The sequence below is a fragment of the Nelumbo lutea genome, chromosome 1 (genome assembly GCF_056320005.1).
Source record: "Nelumbo lutea isolate HS-2025 chromosome 1, American lotus-T2T, whole genome shotgun sequence".
NCBI lineage: Eukaryota > Viridiplantae > Streptophyta > Magnoliopsida > Proteales > Nelumbonaceae > Nelumbo > Nelumbo lutea.
Genome location: NC_142684.1, coordinates 194,187,409 through 194,213,515, shown reverse-complemented (window position 1 = coordinate 194,213,515; position 26,107 = coordinate 194,187,409). Strand labels below are relative to the sequence as shown.

Sequence of the window (26,107 nt, the reverse complement as noted above, 5' to 3'; positions counted from 1 at the left end):
CTCTACTCGAGAGATCGAAGGGCTACCTGATGGGCGTAGGTTTAGTATATCTCAAGAGAGAATATTAAATAACATTGGAAAGACCTCAGCTTATGGGAATGACAAATAATCTTGGTTAATCAAACCCATCAATATTCATTACATTAGTTAGGTGGACCGAACGCCCTAGCGATTTCATCCATTGCATATTCACCTTTGTTTCTAATTTTTTTTCTAGTTTTTATTTTCAGTAGTTCTTGCTCAAACCTGAATTTCAATTGTCCAAATAATTAGGGAAGACTGTGGTTCTAATACTTATTTTGTTAAATCCCCATGGGAATGGTATTTTTATACTACTTGATAACTAGTGCACTTGATAGGGTTATATTTATAGCTAACAAGTTTTTGGCGCCGTTGCCAGGGATTTAATCCTAAAATAAAAATAGAACTTGTTAACCTTGATTAATTTGGATTTTTTTATTGCTGTTTTTATTTTGTTATTATTTTATTTTTATTTATTATATTTTTATTCTACTTGTTCGATTTCTTGCTGGTTCAGATTTACTAGTGCATGACACGCACTAGACAGGAAGGACTAGCTGAATTCGATCCAGAAATTTTGAGGACCCTTCGCTTGTTGCAAAGGGTCAACAAAGGTAAGACAAGAGAGGAGGTTGTTATTGAAGAACCAGCAATAGAGTTGGAAGAAGAGATGGTAGAAGGAAATCACGCCCTATTGGACTATGTATGTCCAAACATTGATGGGGCGACATCCAGCATTTGCAAGCCCACCATTCATGCCAACAACTTTGAAATCAAGCCTGAAATAATTCAAATGATCCAAACAAGTATTCAGTTTAGTGGGTTACCAAGTAATGACCCTAATGCACATATTGTTAACTTCTTGGAAATATGTGATACTTTTAAACATAATGGAGTTAGTGATGATGCAATTAGGCTTAGATTATTTTCTTTTTCATTGCGTGATAGAGCTAAAGATTGGATTAACTCACTCCCTGTAGGAAGTATCACCACTTGGAATGATCTAACCCAAAAATTTTTGGCTAAATATTTCCCTCCCTCCAAAACAGCAAAGTTAATTAATGATATTACTACTTGTGCTCAATTTGAGAGGGAATTCTTCTATGAAGCATGTGAACGATTCAAGTAGATGCTTAGGAAATGTCCTCACCATGGGATACCAACTTGGCGTCAAATTCATACTTTTTATAATGGTATTATCCCCTCTAACCGATCCATTATTGATGCAGCCGCAGGTGGTACGATCATGAGAAAAACTCCAAAGGAAGCATATGACCTAGTGGAGGAGTGAAGGGATGAGAGATCCATCGTATGGACGCCCAAATATTGTGGAATAAGGTGGGCGAATTTCAAAAATTTCTCTCCCTTCATCTGGGAATTGCATTCCCTATTTAGAAAATCATATTTTCAAGGATCAATCTTGAACCATAAACTGAACTAGATTTGAACCAAAAGGAATAGGAGAGAGGTATACCTGATACGGAGAAGTAATATCTCCCAATGGAGGTGTTCACACCCAAGGAAGGATCCAAAGACTGCTCTCACTGAAGATGGCACAGTGCAGGATGGAGCAAAATCAGTAGTGTTCTAGTCCAAGAACCTAGTCCATCACAAGAATTAGCAAGATGGTACATGATCACAGCTTCCTATCAGTCCTTTCACAAAGAACTGATATCAAGATCAAATCTTGACTTCTCCCACCCATTTGGAGATCGAACAGGCAATGGAAGCGGCAAGAAGAAGGAGGCGGCAAGAAAGAATTCTGCAGGGTTACTTAATTCTTCCTTCTTTGATTTCAGCTCTCTAGAGGATGTGAATAATTCTCTTCTAAAGGCTGCCGCCCCTTCCTTCTCTTGTAATCCTAAAGGATCAGCTCCTAATCCAATTAGGACTTGCTCATCCAAATCTAATTTGGATCAAACATCCTTTAGGTGATAAGGATAAACCCTTATCTTATCTGTAGATTAGATAATCTCATTAAAAGTTTTCTAGATCTGAATCACATTCAGATCTGGACTCTCTAAGTGGATAGGATTAAGGCCCTATTGTTAGACAGTTTTGTATGCCCTTAGCTTCAATCAAAATGATGTACTTTATGAGTTTATTGTAAATGAATAAAAGTGCATATTTGATTCATGTTCCCTTGGTATGTTTCTGTGTAATACCCTTAAACTGGACACTTAATGAGACTCGTGTTAGTTTAGAATGTTCACAGCTAGTGGGTCGGTCTGGGGAGACCTATCCTGACAAGGCTGACACTGTGGTGCCACCAAGTCGGTTGGGGTGGCCTGTCTCAGCTGCCAGGGTGAGACCCTAGGCACATACAGTGTAGGATTAATTGAATCTATGAATTGGACTAGATTTCTAGTATTGCCCTGGACCTTGGAGATTGATGGGCAAAACTAGAAAGTCATACCCGAACCCTACACTCGATTATGATACTGCACTGGGTGTCGGATTGAGCTGTCTTTGATGTACCAAACAGTGAGATCCTTAGCGGGGGTCAAAACCTGGGTATGTTGGGACAGTCTGAGAATTCATCTGAGTGGATGATCATAGTGACAGGATCAGCCCCTTTGTTGGACAAAGGTAATGATCGGGGATGCACTCTCACTGATGGAAACCAAGACTGCCGGAAGCCAATTTCAACCGTTGAGATTTGTTTTGCAAAATACATTTTATATGAGATATGAAAGTATATATATTATGGTTTAGAAATGATTTGCAAAAGGTTTTAATTCCCGGGATCCATATAAACAGAGAGTGCAACACTGTTCCTTGCAACCGAGGGAGAGGTCCTCTCTTGTTTGGTTGTGTATAATCATTATGGGCTGAGAGGTTAAGTGTAAGACCATTGAGGATAATACCTGATGGGCTAATCTTGCAACTGCCCACAGTCCCTGGGTGTTACAAGGTGGCTTGGCCCAGGGACCACTTAGGGTAAGTGTTGGGCCCATATAGACCATGAGATGGTTTTCAGGGGGTGCACTGTCCATAACAATGTATTCGGCCAGGCCTTGTAACAAAGGCTAGGCTGAACCCATGTGGCTGATGTGTAGATCGATGTTTGGGTCCCACGTCATACAAGGAAGCCCAACTGGGCAGCAGTTTGGAAGGCTAAGTGAATACATAACCTTAACTGGGCCTTAAGCCCATTTTGAACTGGGCTTATTTGATTAGTCACTTAAAGGGGCGAATTCTGAGATGGATCAACTGATAGGATTGGGCCCAGACCCTATCCACTTAGAGACTCCAAGATCTAAATAAGATTTAGATCTGGAAGCCTCCTAATTAGATTAGGAGATGGCTGATCTGATCTGCAGATAAGATAAGGGTTATTCCTTATCACTTAAAGGGACTTCTAATCCAAATTTGATTTGGATCAACAACTCCTAATGGGATTAGGGGCTGATCCCTTTAAGTCTATAAAAGAAGGAAGGGGTGGCATCCTTTAGACATGCAAGCAATACACGCTCTTGTCTTCAAAGCTGAAATCACAAGAAGAGAGAATCTGCACCCTGCAAATACTCTCTTGCCGCCTCCTTCCTACAACCGCCACCTCCAGCAGTTCGATCTCCAGTTCTTGGGAGAAATCAAAATTTGATCTTGATACCAATCTTTTGGAGAAAAGATTGGTTGGAGTTGTATTCACAAGCCATCTAGTTGATTCTTGCGAAGGGTCAAGTTCTTTTGGAAGAACACTATTGATTCTGCTCCACCCTGCACTGCGCCATCTTTAGTGGGAGCAGATTTTGGATCCTTCATTGCGCATGAACACTTCCATTGGGAGATATTGTTTCTCCGTATCAGATATAATCCCTCCCTACTCCTTTTGGTTCAGTTTATGGTTCAAGAATGATCCTTGAAAATATGATTTTCTAAATAGGGAATTCGATTCCCAGTTGAAGGGAGAGAGAATAATTTTTGAAATTCGCCCCTTTATTCCGCAATCTTTGGGTGTCCATGTGATGGATATCCTATCCCTTCACCTATCCTATCTGCTAATCCATCTCAGAATTCGCCCCATATTTAACTCATTAAATAAGCCCAGCTCGAAATGGGCTTAAGGCCCATTAAGGTTATGTGCTCACTTATTCTTCCTAACTACTGCCTAGTTGGGCTTCCTTGTATGGCATGGGACCCAAGCATTGATCTACACATCAGCCACATGGGTTCGGCCTAGCCTTTGTTACAAGGCCTGGCCGAATACACTGTTATGGACAGCGCACCCCCTGAAACCAATCAAATGGCTCTATAGGCCCAACACTTACCCTAAGTGGTCCCTGGGCCAAGCCACTTTGTAACACCTAGGGACTGTGGGTAGATGCAAGATTAGCCCATCAGGTATTATCCTCAATGGTTTTACACTTAACCTCTTAGCCCATAATGATCAAACACTATCCGACAAGAGAGGACCTCTCCCTCGGCTGCAAGGAACAGTGTTGCACTCTCTGCTTATATGGATCCCGGGAATTAAAACATTTTGCAAAAAATTTAGAAACCATAATATATATATACTTTTATATCTCATATAAAATATACTTTGCAAAAACAAATATCAATGATTAAAATCGGTTGCCGGCAGTCTTGGTTTCCATCAAAGAGAGTGCATCCCCAATCATTACCTTTGTCCGACAAAAGGGCTGATCCTGTCACTATGATCACCCACTCAGATGAATTCTCAAACTGTCCCAACATACCCAGGTTTTGACCCCCGCTAAGGATCTCACTGATTGGTACATCAAAGACAACCCAATCCGACACCTAGTGCAGTATCATAATCGAGTCTAGGGGTCGGGTGTAATTTTCCAGTTTTGCCCATTAATCTCCAAGGTCCTAGGTAATATTGGAAATCTAGTCCAATTCAAAGATTCAATTAATCCTGCACTGCATGTGCCTATGGTCTCATCCTAGTAGCTGAGACAAGCCACCCCAACCCACTTGGTGGCACATCTGTGTCAGCCTTATCAGGATAGGTCTCCCTAGACCAACCCACTGGTTGTGAACATTCTAAACTAACATGAATCTCATTAAGTGTCAAGTTTAAGGGTATTACATAGAAACATACTTGGGGAACATGAACTAAATATGTACTTTTATTCATTTACAATAAACTCATAATGTACATCATTCTGATTGGAGTTAAGGGCATACAACTATCTAACAGGTCCCACTTGCACTTAGGTCCAATCTTGTACAATCCGGAGTCCCAGACTTTCCACGTGTTTCTCAAACCCTTTCTATGTCAGTGGCTTAGTCAATGGGTCTGCTACATTCTCCGCTGATGCTACCTCTCAACATCAACCTCCCGTTGTCACACAACAGTTGAATGGGTGATGTGTTGAATTCCATATTCTGGACTGAACACCTTCATTCATAAGGCAGCCTCACATACGGCAATGTGTTCGGCTTGGGTTGTGGACTATTAATTTGCTACTTAGGACCCCTGTTTGCTAACATCCAGGAAACAACACACAATCTTATCATGAAAACATATCTAGATGTAGACTTTCTATCATCTTGATCTGATTGGAAATGGACATCAGTATACCCTTGGATTTGTGCTGATCTACCATCGAATACCAGACAAAACTCTTTTGTCCTTCGAAGGTACTTAAGTATGTTTTTCACAACAGTCCAGTGCTCCTGCCCTAGGTAGGCCTGGAATCTGTTTTCCACAGTCACTGCCTAAACAATGTTAGGACGAGGGCACAGCATGGCATACATGACGCTCCCTACGGCAGAGACATAGGGAAGGTCTTTCATGCCCTCAATCTCCTCAGAGCTCTTGGAGACATCTTCTTGACGAGAGTGACTCCGTGCTTGAAATGAACATTTCCTTTCTTGGAGTTCTCCATGCTGTATCTTTTGACTATTTTGTCAATGTAAGCAGATTGGGATAACCCAATTTCCCACTTCGATCTATCTCTATAGAGTCGAAGACCCAGTATATAGGAGGCTTCTCCAAGATCTTTCATGGAGAATTGCTGTAAAAGCCATACTTTCATCATAGTTAACATTCCTACACCATTCCCAATGAGTAGAATGTCATCTACATACAAAACCAAGAAGGTAACCATATCTCCACTGTACTTCCTGTAAACACAGGGTTCATCCGGATTCTGCTTGAAGTCAAACGATTTGATAGTAGAGTCAAAATGGATGTTCCAACTCCTAGAAGCTTGCTTAAGTCCATAAATGGATCTATTTAGTTTACATACCATGTGTTCCAGACCAGCAGCAATAAAGCCTTGCGGCTGCTGCATGTAGATATCTTCAATAAGATCTCCATTTAGGAATGCAATTTTGACATCCATTTGCCAAATCTCATAGTCATGGTATGCTGCTACAGCTAGTAGGAGCCTAATGGATTTAAGCATGGCCACAGGAGAAAAGGTTTCCTCATAATCGATGCCCTCTTTCTGAGTGTACCCTTTCGCCACCAGACGAGCTTTGAAGGTCTCAACCATACCATCGGGCCCTTCTTCCTCTTGTAAATCCATTTGCAACTGATTGCTTTTGCCCCAGAGGGCAGATCTACTAGATTCCAGACTCCATTGGTCTTCATTGAGTTCATCTCAGCTCTCATGGCCTCCACCCACTTCTGGGAATCTATGTCTAACATAGCTTCCGCGTAAGTTATGGGATCCTCCTTTCTAGTCAAGGTTTCCACCAGGTAACTATCCTGGTCATAACCATAACGGACCGGTGGTCTGGATACCCGAGTGGATCTTCTAGGTTGGTCACTACCTGGAAATTGTAGGACATCTCCCACTGCTCCTGAGCTTTCCTCATCAAGAACTACTTCCTGATGATGGGTGTCCAGGATGTAATCTGTTTCCAAGAATTGTGCATTTTGGCTGCAGAACACCTTCTGCTCACTTGGGTCATAGAATAGGTAACCCACAGAGCCTTTTGGGTAGCCTACAAATAGGCAACGACTGGTCTTGAATTCCAACTTGTCTACACTCATTCTTTTAACGTGTGTTGGACAACCCCAAATCTTCAAGTGTCTGACACTTGGTTTCTTTTTGGTCCAAAGTTCATATGGAGTGTTCGGAACCGATTCGGTTATGTTTGTTTCTAGAGAAGGATGTAGAACATAGAGACCATTCTCCAGTTCACCGTATGCGATGAATCTATTATTTCTTTAATAGTAATCGTATTACTAAAGAAGACAGAATAACCATCTGCACACAGTTTTCAGACAGAAATCAAATTTCTTCTTAAATTTTGTAATTCCATGGTTCCTATGGCCGTGGCTACAACGGTTGCAGTAGTTCCCAAGTAGAGCGTGACTTCTCCTTCACTCAACCTTTTACTTACCTTTAACCCCTGTAGTGAGTTACATGCATGAGTTGAAGGCCCGGAGTCAATACACTAGGACGTAGAAGCTACCAATAATTTGGTTTCTATAACACAAGTTTCGAGATTACCTTTCTTGGATTCCAGGTAAGCAGGACAGTTCCTTTTCCAGTGGCCAGTCTTCTTGCAGAAGTGACAGGCATCTGATGCCTTGTCCTTCCCTTGTTTTTGGGTTTGGTAGCCTTCTTCTGGGGCTTTCTCTTTGCCTTCCTTTTCTTGCCTGATTTTCCAGTTTCAATAAGCATGGCAATGGGCTCATCCTTTTTAATCAATTCTTCAGCCCTCTGCAACATATTGTTGAGTTCCTACAAGCTGACATTCAGCTTGTTCATGTTGTAATTCATGATGAATGGATTAAAGGATGGAGGCAGAGAGTTGAGAATAGCATCAATCTGTGTTACCAGATCTAGCTCGGATCCAAGAGCCTCTAGTTCGTTGATATAACCCATCATCCAGAGACAATAGTCATGAACTTGTTGGCCCTTGGACATCTGCATGGTCATGAACTATTTCAAGATCTACCGAGTAAAATGATTATGCTCTTTGTACATTGTCTTGAGATTGTCCAAGAAGGAGCCAACTGTGAGATAATCCCATTAGCCTTCAAGTAGTCCATGAATTCATCAGAGAGATACTCACCACCTAGATCTGATCGAAGGGCCTTAATTTCTCTCCCTAACTGTTTCTCGACCTCTTGTTGGAACTCTTTGAACTTTTCAAAGGATTCAGATTTATGTCTCATTAGGTACACGTAACCATATCTTGAGAAATCAACGGTAAAGGTGATGAAATACACGTGTTGATTGCGTGTCGTAACACTTAGGGGACCACATACATCACTCACTCATCTTTCTGCTTACTTTGAACCCCTACAGTGAATTACACGCATGAGTTGAAGCCCCAAAGTCAACACACCAGGACACAGAAGTTACTAATAAATTAGTTTCCATGACACAAGTTTTGAAAGTACCTTTCTTAGATTCCAAGTAGGCAGGACAATTCCTCTTCCAGTGGTCGGCCTGCTTGCAGAAGTGATAGGCATTGGATGCCTTGTCTTTCTTTTGCTTCTTAGATTTGGTGGTTTTCTTCTGAGGCTTTCTCTTTGCCTTCCTCTTCTTGCCAGATTTGCCAGCTTCAACAAGCATGGCTATTGGCTCATCCTTCCTTATTAATTCCTTAGCTCTTTGCAACATATTGATGAGCTCTTGGATGCTGACATTCGGCTTGTTCATATTATAATTCATAATCAACGGGTTGAAGGACGGAGGCAAAGAGTTGAGAATAGCATCGATCTGTGTGACCAGATCTAGCCCATAACCAAGGTTCTCTAGCTTGTTTATGTAGCCCATCATCCATAGACAATGGTCATGCACTTGCTATCCTTAGTCATCTACACGGTCATGAACTGCTTCAGGAACTTTTGTCGAGTAGAACGATTCTGCTCTTCGTATAGAGTCTTCAGACTATCCAATATGTCTTTGGCGACTTCGATCTAGTCGAACTGCCTCTATATCGGATTGTCCAAAGAGGCAATGATATAGCTGATGAACCTACAATTTATCTATATTTTATGAGGTTTTTGCATGAAATTTTATGATGGTTTAATTAAATTTTGCCCTATTTTAGCTTGATTGCAAGAAAGATTTCAGAGGGAGCCAAATCAACAAAAAGAAGGCAAAAGCAAGAAAAGAAAACCCAAAATTTATCAAGTTCAGCCCGGCCCAGCCATGAGAGCAAGGGAGTTTCATTCGGCCCAAGTAGTGCAAGCTAACTCTTTGGAAAACCCAAGGGAAGAAGCCTAGCAAGAAGGAAATTTCGGTCCAGCCCATTTTTAGCCCAAATAACAGCCGAGAGTGTAGCCCACATGAGCTCAAAAGCAAGATAAGTTGTAGCCCAAATAGCAGCCCAAAGGGAGCTAGGGGCAGCAACTTCTAGGAGTTTCTTGAAGAGAAGGAGGGAGCACTCTAGAAGGTTCATGAGGGGTGATACACCCCATTCTAGAGGCTTCAAGAAGGGGCAAGAGCCCCCTTGAAAAACTATATAAGGAGGCCTCTAGGAGGGGAGAAAGTTGTTCAATTGCTTGAGAGGAAGGCTCTCCCACTCTTAGAGGTTCGGCCACCTTGAGAGAAGATAAGAGAAGAAGGCTAGGCGCAAGGAAGAAGAAGAAGAAGGGCTGAAGGAAGTTCAAGACAAGCAAGCTAGAAGAAGAAGGTGAGTTCGAATTGAGAGTTTGTGATTCAAAGATCTTCTGTAATAAATCATTTGTAGTTTCATTCTCTTTTGATTTGAATTCAGTTTCTTAGTTATATGTTCTTTCTTCTTTCTCCTTGTTTCCATTCTTCCTTGATGTATTTCAGCTTGTAAAATTTCAGTTCAGCAATCTAATTCTTTTTGATTCATTCAAATGGTCATGCATTGTATTTGAAGTTTCTTGAATAAGGGTGTGATTGTAGATTAATTCGGCCAACTAACCTTCAAAACTCAGATCTGAATTCTCAGATCTGAGATTGCAAGATCTGAATTGCTTGAAAGAGAATTCAGATCTGCGATTTTCAGATTGGGCGAATTAATCTATAGCTTGGAATTCCTAGAGTGCTTGAGAGAGACTCTAGGAATTCAGATCTACTATTCAAGAACTGAATTGAGTGCAAGGTTAGAGATAACTTGCACAATTCAGTTGGTGATCAATTCAGATTTGAATTGATGCCTTAGAAGTGTTTGAAGAAATGCATGCATGGGGATTAGATTCTTGCTAGAGATAAAAGAACCGTCACTCATGCATAGGATGAACATGCGCTTGAGAGAGGCTGTTCATGACCTTGGGGTTTCACCAAACCAAGGCTCAATCATGATTTATTCGAATGATCCAAATTGATAGATTGCTGAATTCTGAGATTGACATTTACTGCTTACTCTTCTAACCTGATTTGAAGGCAATTGGACCAATGATTTAGATAGATTTTAATTTAGGATTTCTTAGCTTTCATTAGAGTTTTGATTTATTTGTTGATCAGATAAGAAGTGTTCAATTTAGTATTGGTAATTGTTTCCTAAATCCTCGTGGGAACGATACTTCACTCTCTACTTTATTACTTGAACGGCTAGTGCACTTTCTAGTGTCACAATGAGCAACACATCAAGTTTTTGGCGCCGTTGCCGGGGACTTAGAGAAGCAATATTAGGAAACATTGAGCATTCTTAATCTGGTATCATTCAGCATTGCATTCATAGTTGGTTTAATTTGCTTAACTTTACATTTTAGCTTTGGACTGCAACTGCTGTACTATTGTAGTTATGTTTCTTCTTTCTTAAGTAGATTACTTTCTTTTTCTGGTTTCAGTTTCATTTTAATTAAGGCATATTTGATTTCTATTCAATCTTGGTGTTGTTCCCTTCAAAAAGAAAAAAAAAAAAGAAAAAATTCACATAAACATGAGTGTTGCAGATCTGAGTTGCATTTGGCACTCAGATAAGCAGATTTCAGATCTGCAGCACTCAGCCGAAAAGAGTTGCTTGTGTTTCAGACTTTATTTTTTTTCTTTCTTTCATTACAAAAAGAAAAAAACAAATGAAAAAAAAAGGGGAGATCTTTTGAACAACCAGAGGAGCAATTGAGAATTCGGATCAGAACTCAAATCTGAGTTCAGATCTGAATTCTGCTATTGTAGATCTGCAACAGTTCAGATCTGAGTTCCTCTGAACTCAGACCTGAACTGATGAAATTTTGAGGGGAATTGGGTGTCATCACCACCCCAATTCACCCTAGGGCACTTCTGCTATTCCCCAAAAACAATTTGGTAGCAATAACTGAAGGTAAGGCAATTGAGATTTCAGATCCGAACTCAGACTTGAGTTCAGACCTGAACTCTGCTATAGCAGAACTGCAATACTCAGAAAAAAAAAATATCTATTCTCAGCCCTTTATTATTCTTTTCTTTCATTGCAAAAAGAAAAAAAATATATATTTAGATAGTGAAAAAAAAAAGAGAGAGAAAGAACCATGGAAACCAAGGATTCGGATCAGAACTCAGATCTGAGTTCAGATCTGAGTTCTACTGTAGCAGATCTGCAACAGTTCAGATCTGATTTCTCTTGAACTCAGACCTGAACTGATGTAAATTTAAAGGATAATTGGGGGTTATCGTCACCCCAATACACCCTACAAAAAATCTGCTATCTCCCAAAAACAATTGGATAGTCATGGTTGAAGAAATTCGGATCTGCAATCACCTAGATCTGAACTGGGGTTGTGAACAGAGCAGGATACAGGGCATACTTTGCTGTATTAAATAACTTGTACTCCAACCTATCTGAGCTGATTTGGTTGAAGAAAAGTATATTTAATCAGAGAATTTTTTATGCCTCAATAGTTTTAATGCGATGCAGCACCTCCACACAATTCTCTATTTCAGACTTCTCTTCTGATATTGCAGATCTGCAACATTTCAGATCTGAGTTCATCAGAACTCAGACCTGAACTGATGCAATCATGAGGTGAATTGGGAGCCATAATCACCCCAATTCACCCTATTATACATCTTCCAGCCCCCAAAATTAGTTGGATAGCAAAGAAGGGCAATTGAGATCAGAACTCAGATCTGAATTCAGTTATTAATAGTACCAAAAATTGCAATATGTCACATTGCAATCTGATGCATCAGATCTGATTTATGATTGCAGTATATTTCATTGATGCTTCATTGATGTGGACTTGTAGCAGTATACCAAAAATGTGTAAAAATCAGATCTGCATCATTGATGAAATAGTAGCAATGTGTGATGATATCAGAGTGCACTTGATTTCTACTGTGGACTGACTGATGACATGAGGCAATATGTGGACTGATGTTTTTATCCTTTAAATTACTTTCATCCGATCTGATTGATTGTTTGTCTGTGGACTGATGTTTGTGTTATATCTGTGGGCTGATAATCATATATGTGGACTGATTTTACTAGCTTTAAACCACTTGCACCAGATCTGAACTAGATGAGTGTAATATACTGGCATTCAGGGCTGCTTACAGTATATAGTTAGCAGACTTGATTTCAGGTTTCTGCAACTACTTAATTTGAGCCATCATGATTTCAGGTTTCTGCTTTGAACCTCTTGCACATAGTCTTGGATGTCCATTAGTAAAATCAAAGTTTTAGATGACCAGCTCCGATTGCTTTGAGATCTGATCTGAAATTGGACTCAGTTCTGTTCTGCAACACTGCTAAATTGCAGCAGTAACAATGCCAAACAGTGCAGACCTGATTTTAGGTTTCTATAAATTTGTGGACTGAACAGCTTAATATATTTGAGCTAGACAGATTTGGGCTGATATGGACTGATAGAGGCTGATATGAGATCTGAAACAAAACATGGGCTGAACTAACTGTGTGCTGAATTTACAGGTTGTATGCATTGTAGACCTGATTTCAGGTCACAGAAGTCTTCAAGATTATGAAGCCATACACTTGCATAGCTTACAAACCTGAATCCAAACCTGGCTCAGGTCTGGTTGTAGCCCAATTTAAGCCCTCTGAAGGCACATTGACAATTCAGCTCTGAATAGCAGCCCACAGTATAGCAGATGTAAATGGTGATGTGCAATAGTTTCAATAAGTATATTCAATTCAGACTCCAATTTTTATGGTTTATTAATTGCATATTTGAACTCAGATAAATTGTATCTGAATTTAGATGCTATAATTAAGGAATGTAAATAAGATTGCTGGTTTGGATTTTTTTGTTTTTTAATAATCAAAATCATTTATGATCTAAAATCAGTGGTTATTTGAATGCTAGTAACCACTGATTTCAGTATAAATGACTACTGTAATTTTAGATCTAAACTCAGATCCAAAGGTGACTGTTCTCAGTAGGTAAGTTTGCAGATCTAATTTCAAGTCTCTGCAATTTATTGACGCATACAAGACATATAAGTTGGGACTTGAAATAAGAAGTCTTAAACTCTTGAGTTCAGACTTATTTCAAACCTAATTGCATCATAATTCAGATTTATTGATGTTAGGTTTTTTTTGTAAGACTGTTCTCAAAAGCTAAGACTTCAGGTCTGATTCTATTAAGAGCCTAAAGATACTAAATTCAGCAATTGATTTTAGATCTGATTATAGTAGATGTTAGATATGTTTACTTCTATTTAGTCTAGAATAGTGTGTAAAAATATCTATTGCTAATTTAGCTAGCTTTCTTTTTCATTAATGATCTACTTCACACTTGAATGATGGTTTTCAGTAATGGAGCTCTGTTTTTCTTGTTTATAAAAAAAAAAAAAAAAAAAAAAAAAAGAGAGAGAGAGAGAGAGAGAAAAAGTGAAGCAAATGACTTTGGTTTGTCTTATTAATTACTTGGCTTTGTAAATTTTTCTTGTATAGCTAGTAGATTAGGATTACTTACATTCTTTTGAATTGTGAATAATAGTCTTTTTTTTTATTATTTGGTTTAAATTATTTTTAGTTAGAACAAAACTTCTGATCTCTGTTGCAAGTAAATTCTAGCAGAAGAGGCTCCCACCAAAAGAACTCTTGCATATCTGGAAATTAATCTTCAGGAAATCCTCTTTACCCTTCTCTTTACTTGGTATTTCTCTTGTTGGTTTTATTGTGATCCCCTAAAAGTAGGAACATTGAGGACAATGTTCATCTTAAGTGTGGGGGAGTGAGCCCAAGGCTAGGGTATGGGGGCTGAAACCATGCACCCCAACACACATATGCAGGCAATGACATAACAAAAAAAAAAAAAAAAGACTTGAACCCCTCAAGTTCATTACTATTTATTTGATGATTTTTTTTAAGAAGAAATTCAATGAGTTGAGGGAGACTGATGTACTTGTTAAGTTTTTATTCTTGTGAATGGCCCAATTTGATATATGCATGAGAAAAGGGGAGCTGAATATGCCTTTCAGCATGACTAGCCCTAACTTCCTTCATGTGTATGGAAGCCCTTGATTTCATTGTTAATGGTCAAGAGAGCTAGTGCACATCTGAAGTGCTAATTCTTGAGGTTCAATAATTGCAAAGAAGGACAAAAGCCCAAATTGACTCCGCTATTTTGAATTGAATAGTAAAACTAGCAGCTCATAACATGAGTCCTACCTCAAGTAAGTGACCAGTGTGAGATGGAGCATAAGATGCACTCACACCAAAAAAAAAAAAAAAAAAAAAAAAGAAAAGGGTGAGATGGAGCATAAGATGCACTCACCCTTAGAAATAAGTAATTGTGGTGACAACCGAGGTTCAAAGGGGCACTCTAAAGTTGAAGTCTCATTGAGATTTAGTTACAGATGTGAAACTTAGTGAAATTTGATTATTAACCTTGACAATTAAGGAGCTGATTTATATATGAATTAGGAGTGAAGGCTAGACTATGATGAAACTCATATTCTCTTTTCCTTGGATCTGATACATATCTTAAATGGTAATTTACAAGAATAAGAGTTGAGCACTTACAAAAGTTCCCCGACTACTCAATGCATTTCTATCTTAAAAAGTTCACCAGGTAAATGGTGAGAACAGAAGGGGGGAATGTTAAGTTTATGGCTGATGTCTTTGCTTGAGGACAAGCAAAAGCTTAAGTGTGGGGATATTTGATGAACCTACAATTTATCTATATTTTATGAGGTTTTTGCATGAAATTTTATGATGGTTTAATTAAATTTTGCCCTATTTTAGCTTGATTGCAAGAAAGATTTCAGAGGGAGCCAAATCAACAAAAAGAAGGCAAAAGCAAGAAAAGAAAACCCAAAATTTATCAAGTTCAGCCCGGCCCAGCCATGAGAGCAAGGGAGTTTCATTCGGCCCAAGTAGTGCAAGCTAACTCTTTGGAAAACCCAAGGGAAGAAGCCTAGCAAGAAGGAAATTTCGGCCCAGCCCATTTTTAGCCCAAATAACAGCCTAGAGTGTAGCCCACCTGAGCTCAAAAGCAAGCTAAGTTGTAGCCCAAATAGCAGCCCAAAGGGAGCTAGGGGCGGCAACTTCTAGGAGTTTCTTGAAGAGAAGGAGGGAGCACTCTAGAAGGTTCATGAGGGGTGATACACCCCATTCTAGAGGCTTCAAGAAGGGGCAAGAGCCCCCTTGAAAAACTATATAAGGAGGCCTCTAGGAGGGGAGAAAGTTGTTCAATTGCTTGAGAGGAAGGCTCTCCCACTCTTAGAGGTTCGGCCACCTTGAGAGAAGATAAGAGAAGAAGGCTAGGCGCAAGGAAGAAGAAGAAGAAGGGCTGAAGGAAGTTCAAGACAAGCAAGCTAGAAGAAGAAGGTGAGTTCGAATTGAGAGTTTGTGATTCAAAGATCTTCTGTAATAAATCATTTGTAGTTTCATTCTCTTTTGATTTGAATTCAGTTTCTTAGTTATATGTTCTTTCTTCTTTCTCCTTGTTTCCATTCTTCCTTGATGTATTTCAGCTTGTAAAATTTCAGTTCAGCAATCTAATTCTTTTTGATTCATTCAAATGGTCATGCATTGTATTTGAAGTTTCTTGAATAAGGGTGTGATTGTAGATTAATTCGGCCAACTAACCTTCAAAACTCAGATCTGAATTCTCAGATCTGAGATTGCAAGATCTGAATTGCTTGAAAGAGAATTCAGATCTGCAATTTTCAGATTGGGCGAATTAATCTACAGCTTGGAATTCCTAGAGTGCTTGAGAGAGACTCTAGGAATTCAGATCTACTATTCAAGAACTGAATTGAGTGCAAGGTTAGGGATAACTTGCACAATTCAGTTGGTGATCAATTCAGATTTGAATTGATGCCTTAGAAGTGTTTGAAGAAATGCATGCATGGGGATTAGATTCTTGCTAGAGATAAAAGAACCGTCACTCATGCATAGGATGAACATGTGCTTGAGAGAGGCTGTTCATGACCTTGGGGTTTCACCAAACCAAGGCTCAATCATGATTTATTCGAATGATCCAAATTGATAGATTGCTGAATTCTGAGATTGACATTTACTGCTTACTCTTCTAACCTGATTTGAAGGCAATTGGACCAATGATTTAGATAGATTTTAATTTAGGATTTCTTAGCTTTCATTAGAGTTTTGATTTATTTGTTGATCAGATAAGAAGTGTTCAATTTAGTATTGGTAATTGTTTCCTAAATCCTCGTGGGAACGATACTTCACTCTCTACTTTATTACTTGAACGGCTAGTGCACTTGCTAGTGTCACAATGAGCAACACATCAATAGCAGTGGGCCAAGGAGTTGTTATCCTCCCATTCTTGGTATTCTCTCCTTCGGGCCTCAGAAGCCCTGTCCCCCGAATGATCCAAAGCAGGATTTTTAGCTACCTTATCCAGATTTTCTGAAGCCAGGACTAGCATAAGGTTTCTATTCCAATCAGCATAATTGGGTCCCTTAAGCTTGTTGTTGTCAAGCAGCTTAGCAAATTTACCATTTGCCATTTTCTGTTAAAACCGCAAAACGTTAGTCCACAACCTTTAGTTTGATTCATGTTACCTGCATAGATTTGGCTTTTAATCTATGTTCCATTTCCATTTGTTCATCTCTAAAATTTCCCTTCTATCTAAGTGACGAAGACGACAAAATGTCTCTAGAAATGTGGGAAATCACATAGGGTGCATGGAGCCAACTGTTTCAACTACATAACCCCACCACCTTTCTGTGATGGATCACATCCACTCATCGTATGAGTTTTCCTTTGGCCTCTGTCAGACAAGGTTCAGAGCCATTTTCAGGTAAACCTTTCTGTCCAGTGAGTGCTCACCCATCATATTCAAGTTACACCAAGGTACCTTGAGAGAGTTCTCATTTTCTGGTGAAGCCCCTCCACATCGGTCTATGACACCCTTATCATCTTATGAAACACTTTGACAGGCCCAACAGCAAATGGATAGCCCAATTTTATGGTGCATTTCCTCATTACTGAATGACCCATCATCGTGCTAATGATGAAAGGCCTAAATCGGCTAGGGTTTCTGCACGTGCCCCTTTTTCAGGGTTGTGGAGCCCACCATGCAAGGAGGGGTCATCAAATGACCTTAGGGGACACCATGGCAATGATGTGCATTCAGCCATGGTGTGTGCAAGAGCCACTAACGAATCATCATGGGCCAAGTGCTTATGGCCCATGGTCGTAGCACATCAAACATCCACATATCACTTGATATGGAAGAATTGATCCAATCAATCACTAGCTATAAAGCCCATTAATCAGCCCAACAAAAATACAATATTAACAAATAATATCATCTAGGTATATGGGCTGAATGGCAGTTAGCAGTTCGGCCCATATAGTTTTTCTCACATAAGTGGGCTTTTGCAGTTTTAACTCTTTAAAACTAGGCTTTACAAGTTGGGCTGAATTAATCCCTGCAATTGAACATCAGGTTTGGGCCTAATAGTGTGAGAAAACTGGACTAAAATGGTCCCCTTTCGAACCCTAGATTTGGTCCAAACAGATTTGGTCCAATCTGGTCCGAGATGGTCCAAAACTGATTTTCAATTCAAGAATTAATTCAGGAAAGATTTGAAAATAATATTTCAAATTTTTAGACAATCATAAATCAAACATGGACTATTCGCGTCACCTGCAAAACAGAGGTTAGTCAGTAGGGTTGCAGTTTCATAAACTGCAAAACACAGAATGCGATCCCTCCATCTGTAAATCTCCAACACCACAATCTTATTCAATCAAGAAAATAAAATAAAATAGAAATTCTATTTCTATTAATTAATTACATCCTTGATTGAATCCTATACATTCAGTCTAGAAAAAAAATAATTATTTTACAGACTGAATTGAATAGAAATTACAAAAGAGAATGCGCAGACAATCTACGCTAAATCTGCACTTCGATCTCCAAGTATGAACCACCCATTAAATTAAGAAATAAATCAAGAACCATTCTAAATAAAATTCAGATTTAATCAAAATTAATTTCAGATCAATCGGCCCCAACAAGAAATAGTTTCTTGAAATAAAACAGCAAACTGCACAATACCCGGATAGAACAGATTCTACCGAATTGCGCAGGTTCATATATGAATTCTTGGTTCAAGATTCGAACCTGTGGCTTCGATAGCACTAAAAGGGATGGTAGAATCCATCATAAGGATGCCAAAATAGTTGTGGAATGGGTGGGAAAATTTAAAAAATTTTCTACCTAACTTTCAACTATGAATCGCATTCCCTAATTTTAGAATCAAGTTTCAAGGATCTGACTTGAACCAGAACCGAACCAGATCTGAAACAAAAGAGAAGGGAGTAATTATACCTGATCCAGAGAAATAATATCTCCCAAAGTTGGTGTTCACACCCAAAAAAGACACCAAGATCTGCTCCTGTTGAAGATGACACAACAACTGTGGAACTGAACCAACAGAGTGCGTCCTACACACTGAATCCTTCACAAGAATCCTTTGGATGACAATGAGCACCAAAACCGAATCAGCCTTTCAACAAAGACTGATATCAAGAACTTTTCTTGATCTTTCTCTGATAGAGAAAATGACCTGCAATGGTAATGGCGGCTGCAACAGGAGGGAGCTAGAGATAAAGATGGCGAACTGCTTTTCTTCACTAGGGTTTCTGAGATGCTATCTCACAAAACTATAGGGTGTGTGCTATTGTAAATCCCCTAGGGTTTCGAATTCTTGTAATTCGAATAGGGTTTCTTCCAGTTGCTTAATGATTAAGAAATGATCTCTGATCATATCAGGAGTTGCCCTTATCCAAATCTGTATTTGGATTGGGACTCTTCTTAATCCTACCTGCAGATTAGATAAGCTTTTGGGCTCATCCTAATCTCAGATCCGCCCCTTGTTAATGACTGATCAAATCAGCCCAGTTCAAAAAGGGCTTTAGGCCCAATAAGTATCAAGTGCTCAAAAGTCTTCCAAACTGCTGTCCAGTTGGGTTTCTTATGGCATGGGACCCAAGCACTGATCTACACACCAGCCACATGGGTTCGGCCCAGCCTCCGTTACAAGGCCAGGCCAAATTCACTGGAGAGCTCAGTGAACCCTTTGAGCCCATCAAATGGACCCTATGGGCCCAACACTTACACTAAGTGGTCCCTGGGCCAAGCCATCTTATAAAACCCAAGGACTATGGGCAGGTGCAAGATTAGCCCATCAGGTGTTATCCCAAATGGCCTTACATTTAACCTCTCAGCCCATAATGATCAAGCACTGCCCGACAAGAGATGACCTCTCCCTCGGCTGCAAGGAACAGTGTTGAACTCTCTACTTACATGGATCTTGGGAATTAAAACTATTTGCAAATATTTTGAAACCAAACTTAAATACGAATCATATATATAAATTTTGCAAAACAAAATTCCAACGATTGAAATCAACTGTCGGCAGTTTGGTTTCCATCAGAGAGAGTGCATCCCCGATCATTACCTTTGTCCGACAAAGGGGCTGATCCTGTCACTATGATCACCCACTCAGATGAATTCTCAAACTGTCCCAACATACCCAGGTTTTGACCCCCGCTAAGGATCTCACTGATTGGCATATCAAAGACAACCCAATCCAACACCTAGTGCAGTACCATAATCGGGTCTAGGGGTCAGGTGTAACTTTTCAGTTTTGCCCATGAATCTCCAAGGTTCAGGGCAATAATGGAAATCTGGTCTGGTTCAAGGGTTCAAGTAATCCTACACTGCATGTGCCTTGGGTCTCATCCTGGCGGCTGAGACAAGCCACCCCAACAGTTGGCAGCACACCAGTGTCAGCCTTGGCAGGATAAATCTCCCCAGATTTATCCAACGGCTGTGAACATTTAAAACCATCACAAGTCTCATAAAGTGTCCAATTTTAGGGTCTTACACAGAAGTATACCACACAACATGAATCAAACATGTACTTCATTTATTTACATTAAATATCAAAAGTACATCAAAACTGATTGAAGCTAAGGGCATACAAAAACTATCCAATAGAGGGTAATACCGGATGGGCTAATCTTGCATCTGCCCGCAGTCCCTGAGAGTTATAAGGTGGCTTGGCCCAGGGACCACTTAGGGTAAGTGTTGGGCCCATAGAGCCCATGTGATGGGTTTCAGGGGGTTCAATGTCCATAACAGTGTATTCAGCCAAGCCTTGTAACAAAGGCTGGGCTGAACCCATGTGGTTGATGTGTAGATCAATGTTTGGGTCCCATGCCATACAAGGAAGCCCAAGTGGGCAGCATTTTGGAAGGCTAAGTAAGCACATACTATTAATGGGCCTAAAGCCCTTTTAGAACTGGGCTAATTTGATCAGTTAAATGAGGGGCGAATTCTGAGATCAGATAAGCATATAGGATTGGGTCTTAACCCTATCCACTCAGAGAGTCTAGATCTGAATGTAATTCATATCTGGAAACCTCCTAATAGGATTAGGAGGGGGCTGATCTAATTTGTAGATAAGATAAGGTTTTACCCTTATCACTTAAAGGGAATTCTAATCCAAATATGATTTGGATTAGCAACTCCTAATGGGATTAGGAGTTGATCCCTTTAAGGTTATAAAAGGAGGAGGGGGTGGCAACCTTTAATAGATATTCATAATCACATTCTATCTTCAGAGCTGAAATCACAAAAGAGAGAATTCAGCATTACTGCACTAAACCTCTCTTGCCGCCTCCTTCCTGCCACCGCCATATCTGCCAGGTCGATCTCCTCTTGTCAGTAGGAGTGATTAAGATTGGATCTTGAAAACAATGTGGTTCAGATCTGATTACCTTACCTATCACTTCTGCAATCAGATTTGAACACATACCGAAACCAGATCTGTCATAACTTGCTTTCAATTCTGATTTAATAAGATCTGCTAAATCTCTAAATTAAAGTAGGTTTCATATCTGTATTTGTGATGTAGTTCAGATCTGTATTACAAATCTGTTTAGTGGCTATACTAGTCATGGTGGAAGGATTCAGATCTGTAAACACTAACTCTTACTGCTGAAATCACATACGAGATCTGAGCACACTGAATGTCCTTTTACTGCTGATTAATTTTGGTTTTGTACAGATCTGTATACAGCATGCTTCATTGCTGATATCAGTGGTTTGTTTTGGTGATTTGCTCAGTTTTTAGTATGACCACTTTAGCTGGTGTTTGGTGATGCACAACTCATAAAAACAGTGGGGTCAGATCTGATATTTAGTAGCCTTTCAATATGGAGCTCAGACCTGAACATAGTCACCTGAACACAGCTGTTCTACTCTCAATAGCTACTGATTTCAGACCTGTACATTGACCTGCAATAGTGTAGTTTCAGTAGCTACTAATTTCAGCAATGAAATCAGATCTGTACAATGAGAAAGATTTTGTAAATTGCGGTAGCTATCTGATTTCAAAGAGAATTTGTAAATTGCTACTGATTTCAGATCTGTATATTGCTGTTCTCAGTAGCTGTTGAGATTTCAGATCTCAGTAATTAATTTTCATTGCTGATTTCAGCAATGAAGTCAGATCTGATATTGGGAGAGAATTTGTAAATTGTTGTTCTAGTACCAGTAGCTACTGATTTTAGATCTGTATATTGACCTTCAGTAGTATAGTTTCAGTAATTCAGATCTATGTAATTAATTTTCATTGTTGAAACCAAGAAGATTGCATACTACCCAAGGTATATATAGATTGGAACCTGAAGAACAGCCTAAAGTTCTTGATTTCAGTCTTGTTTCAGATCTGTCTGCAGTAGATTTCAGATCTGTGGATTGCTATTAAGCTTGGAATTTTGTATTCTCAGATAGCATTCAGTATTTGCCTTGTAAATTACAACTGCATTAGGATTTTTGATTGGTTAAATTATTTACATTTTTGAATTGTGTATATTATTCTTTTTATTGCTTTGACTTCTATAGTTTATGACAAGCAGACCTGAATAAGAGGAAATCCTTTACGATCTGGAGATTGAAAGAACTCTCTATATCTACCTAAGAGCAGCTAGTCAGAACTGAAATTGAAGAGATGGCTGAACCCAGAACTATGATGGACTACCAAACCAACCCTAACTGGGGCTGCTTCAAGCATTATAAGACCAGCCATTGCTGCTAATAACTTTGAAATCAAACCAGCCATAATTCAAATGATCTAAAACACAATTCAATTTTGTGGCATGGCCCATGAAGATCCAAATTCCCATATAGCCAATTTCTTGGAAATTTGTGACACCTTCAAGCATAATTGGGTAAGTGATGATGTTGTTAGGTTGAGGTTATTCACATTTTCATTAAAAGACAAGGCCAAGGCATTGCTGAATTCATTACTAGCCGGATCTATAGCCACTTGGGATGAGATGGCTGGCCAATTCCTCTCCAAATACTTCCCTCCATCTAAAACAACAAAAATGAGAAATGACCTTAGCTCCAATCAGATTGATGTACATTATGACATTTATTGTAAATGAATAAAGTACATATTTGATTCATGTTATTGTGGTGTGTTTCTGTATAATACCCTTAAACTGGATACTAATGAGACTCATGTTAATTTAGAATGTTCACAACCATTGGATAAGTCTGAAGGGATGAGAGATCCATAATATGGATGTCCGAATCTTGCAGAATAGAATGGGCAAATTTCATAAATGTCTCTCCTATCCACTGGGAATCGTATTCCCTATTTTAGAAAAATCATATTTTTCAAGGATCAATATTGAACCAAGAACCGAACCAGATATGAACAAAAGCAGTAGGAGAGGGATATACCTGATATGGAGAAATAGTATCTCCCAATGGAGGTGTTCACGCCCAAGTAAGGAACCAAAGACTGCTCCCACTAAAGATGGCGTAGTGTAGGATGGAGCAGAATCAACAGCATTCTTCAAAAGAACCAGATCCTTCACAAGAATCAACAGGAAGACACGTGAGCACTTCTTCTAATCAGTCCTTTCACAAAGGACTAATATCAAGATACAATCTTGATCACTCCTACTGACAAGAGGAGATCGAACTAGCAGATATGGTGGCGGCAGGAAGGAGGCGGCAAGAGAGATTTAGAGCAGTGGTGCTGAATTCTCTCTTTTGTGCTTTTAGCTCTGAAGACAAAATGTGATGAGTCTAAGGCTACCACCCGCTCCTCCTTTTATAACTTTAAAGGGATCAGATCCTAATCCCATTACGAGTTGCTAATCCAAATCATATTTGTATTAGAATTCCCATTATGTGATAAGGGTAAACCCTTATCTTATCTACAGATTAGATCAGCCCCCTCCTAATCCTATTAGGAGGTTTCTATATCTGAATCACATTTAGATTTGGACTCTCTGAGTGTATAGGGTGAAGACCCAATCCTATCTGCTAATCTGAATTCAGAATCCGCCCCTCATTTAACTGATCAAATCAGCCCAGCGCGAAATGGGTTGCAGGCCCATTAATAGCATGTGCTCACTTAGCCTTTCAAACTGCTGCCCAATTGGGCTTCCTTGTATGGCGTGGGACCCAAACGCTGATCTGCACATCAGCCACAAGGGTTCAGCCCAGCCTTTGTTACAAGGCCTGGCCGAATACACTATTATGGATAGTGCACCCCCTAAAACCCATCACATGGGCTCTATGGGCCCAACACTTACCCTAAGTGGTCCCTGGGCCAAGCCACCTTATAACACCCAGGGACTGTGGGCAGATGCAAGATTAGCCCATCAGGTATTACCCTCAATGGTCTTACATTTAACCTCTCAGCCCATAATGATCAAACACTGCCCAACAAGAGAGGATCTCTCCCTCGGCTGCAAGGAATAGTGCTGCACTCTTTTCTCACATTGATCCTGGGATTTAAAACCTTTTGCAAACATTTAGAAACCATAATATATATACTTTTATATCTCATATAAAATATATTTTGCAAAACAAATCTCAATGATTGAAATCGTCTGCCGGCAATCTTGGTTTCCATCAGAGAGAGTACATCCCTGATCATTACCTTTGTCCGACAAAGGGGCTGTTCCTGTCACTAAGATCACCCACTCAGATGAATTCTCGGATTGTCCCAACATACCCAGGTTTTGACCCCCGCTAAGGATCTCCCTGATTGGCATATCAAAGACAGTCCAATCCAACACCTAGTGCAGTATCATAATCGAGTTTAGGGATCAAGTGTAACTTTTCAGTTTTGCCCATCAATCTCCAAGGTCCAGGGCAAAACTAGAAATCTGGTCTGGTTCAATGATTCAAATAATCCTACACTCCATGTTCCTTGGGTCTCACCCTAGTGGCTGAGACAGGCTACCACAACATTTGGCAGCAGACCAGTGTCAGCCTTGGTAGGATAAATCTTCCCAGACTTATCCAACGGCTGTGAACATTCTAAACTAACACGAGTCTCATAAGTGTCCAGTTTAAGGGTATTACACAAAAACACACCACAAGAACATGAATCAAATATGTACTTTATTCATTTACAATAAATTCATAATGTACATCATTCTGATTGGAGCTAAGGGCATAAAACTGTCTAACAACTCCCACTTGCACTTAGGTCCAATCTGGTATAAGCCAGAGTCTCATACTTTCCACGTGTTTCTCAAGCACTTTCTGTGTCAGTGGCTTAGTCAATGGGTCTACTACATTCTCTGCTGATGCTACCTTCTGAATCAGGACGACCCCTCTACCAACAATCTCCCGCCGTACATGGTACTTCCTCTCAATGTGCTTCAATTTCGAGTGGGCTCATGGCTCTTTAGCCTGAGCAATCGCTCCATTGTTGTCACACAACAATGGGATGGGTAATGTACTAGATGGAACTACTCCCAATTTGTGAATGAACTTCTTCATCCACATGGCTACCTTGGCAGCTTCACTTATGGCAATGTATTCGGCTTCAGTTGTGGAGTCTATCCTGGACCCCTATTTTCTGCTTTTCCAACATACAGTACACGATCCTATCGTGAAAACATACCCAGATGCAGATTTTCTATCATCTGGATCCGACTAGAAATCGGCATCAGTATACCCCTGGATCTATAGTGAGCTACCATCGAATACCAGACAAAACTCTTTTGTCCTTCGAAGGTACTTAAGTTTATTTTTCACAGTAGTCCAGTGCTCCTGCTCTGGGTTGGCCTTAAATCTGCTTACCACACTCACTGCCTGAGCAATGTCAGGATGAGTGCACAGCATGGCATACATAATGTTCCCTACGACTGAAAGGAACATTTCCCTTCTTGGAGTTCTCCATGTTGTATCTCTTGACAATTTTGTCAATGTAAGCAAATTGGGATAATCCTATTATCCGCTTCGATCTATCTCTATAGTGTCGAAGACACAGAATATAGGAGGCTTCTCCAAGATCTTTCATGGAGAATTGCTTCGAAAGCCACACTTTCACCGTAGTCAACATTCCTACGTCATTCCCAATGAGTGGAATGTCGTTTACATACAGATCCAGAAAGGTAAACTTATCCCCACTGGACTTTCTGTAAACATAAGGCTCATCCGGGTTCTACTCAAAGTCAAACCTTTAGACAATAGAGTCAAACCAGATGTTCTAACTCCTAGAAGCTTGCTTAAGTCCATATATGGATCTATTTAGTTTACATATCATGTGTTCCTGACCCGCAGCTATGAAACCTTGCGGTTGCAGCATATAGATATATTGAGTAAGATCTGCATTCAGGAATGCAGTTTTGACATCCATTTGCCAAATCTCATAGTCATGGTATGTTGCTACAGCTAGCTGGATCCTAATGGATTTAAGCATGGCCACAGGCAAAAAGATTTCCTCATAATCGATGCCCTCTTTCTGAGTGTACCCTT

General features: G+C 39.8%; 1 non-coding gene across 1 annotated transcript; it reads right to left on the bottom strand.

The window, feature by feature from the left end:
* Window positions 1-1,072: 1,072 nt before the first annotated feature.
* LOC148880136 (small nucleolar RNA R71) lies at window positions 1,073-1,179 on the bottom strand. Its single transcript, XR_016106285.1, has one exon. It is a non-coding gene; the product is annotated as a small nucleolar RNA R71 (small nucleolar RNA).
* Window positions 1,180-26,107: the final 24,928 nt, after the last annotated feature.